The sequence below is a fragment of the Cucurbita pepo genome, unplaced genomic scaffold (assembly GCF_002806865.2).
Source record: "Cucurbita pepo subsp. pepo cultivar mu-cu-16 unplaced genomic scaffold, ASM280686v2 Cp4.1_scaffold003372, whole genome shotgun sequence".
Lineage (NCBI taxonomy): Eukaryota > Viridiplantae > Streptophyta > Magnoliopsida > Cucurbitales > Cucurbitaceae > Cucurbita > Cucurbita pepo.
Genome location: NW_019649385.1, coordinates 1 through 1,143, shown reverse-complemented (window position 1 = coordinate 1,143; position 1,143 = coordinate 1). Strand labels below are relative to the sequence as shown.

The window sequence follows — 1,143 nt, the reverse complement described above, 5'->3', positions numbered from 1 at the left end:
AAATCGCCATAGGAGATCGGATCAGAACCGACGCCAGAGAATCGAGTCCCCAATCTAAACCGTCAGATAGCTCGAGGGAAGGTGCTCTCACGAATCGCACCTTCCTATTTCGACAAAACGTTCAAGAACTTCAGGTTAGTCCACGAGTATCTACATTGAGAAGTCATCAAGATTTTCGTGTGCTAGCAACGTTTTGTGTTGATCCTTGGACTCTTACCCTCAACAGCGCTATCTGGTTAAGTTCTAAAGTGAAGGCGGCCAAGATCGGCGTTCGAATCGGAGTTTAAAGATAACGTGATTTTCGGTAAGAACTCGTGTTTTTCTCCGAATTTGAACTCAAATAATAAGATCTGTGATCATCAGAAAAATTTATGGAAATTCTTTCGAATGAGTAGAATATGAGATCTACAACTTTCGTGAAGAAACTTTGTTGATATGGATTACGGATTGAAAGATAAGAAAATCGGAAGAAAATGGATCGAAAACGCAAAACTCACGGTTTCTGGAAAATTTGGAAAAAATGCAGGAGAGAGAAGGCATCGCCGCCACGCGTCAGCCGCCGTACGGAGGAGCGCGGTAGGACCGACGACCGACACGTGGCGACCGCGGGCTGGGGAAACGCATCAGGCGTGCGCAACCAGGTCGGCCCGAGTCTGAACCGGCGCTCCGCACGCGAACCGAACTGCCCGAGACCGCTCTGACCTGTCCGAACCGACCCGTCTCGACCCGCAACTGCACAGAAAGAAGCACGTAAAAAGCCGCGCGTAAAACACCCTCTAGAGCGCGTGCAGGCGCGTGTAGGCGCGTGGGTGATCTTTTTTCCCTCCGTTCGACCTCCGTTTGCTTGTTTTTCGCACCGATTTCAACTCTGATCCTATTTTTATGTGAATTAGGACCTGTCAAGGAAATTCCAGAATTTTTGGAACCTTTTCCGGCAAATAATTCGAGCTTGGGAAGGCACGCGTCAACCAAGTAAGTAGCCATTTGGATTCCCACGAGCAGTACTTGTAGGAACCGCTAGGAACAAGCATGCATGCTACCACCTATGAAATTAGCTAGCCGGACTTAGCGTGTTATTATAGAAACTGCGAATATAAGATGATTATGGAAAGCTAGATACAAAATGTGTATTAAATCTGTTTT

At 47.1% G+C, this 1,143-nt stretch overlaps 1 long non-coding RNA gene across 3 annotated transcripts; it reads left to right on the top strand.

The window, feature by feature from the left end:
- Window positions 1-51: 51 nt before the first annotated feature.
- On the top strand, window positions 52-1,137 carry LOC111786909. Of its 3 annotated transcripts, XR_002813846.1 has the most exons (4): window positions 52-134; window positions 227-304; window positions 527-805; window positions 894-1,137. It is a non-coding gene; the product is annotated as an uncharacterized LOC111786909 (long non-coding RNA). The 3 variants fall into 3 exon arrangements; XR_002813847.1 differs by having other exon boundaries at window positions 64-304; window positions 527-797; XR_002813845.1 differs by having other exon boundaries at window positions 64-304.
- The last annotated feature ends 6 nt before the right edge of the window (window positions 1,138-1,143 follow it).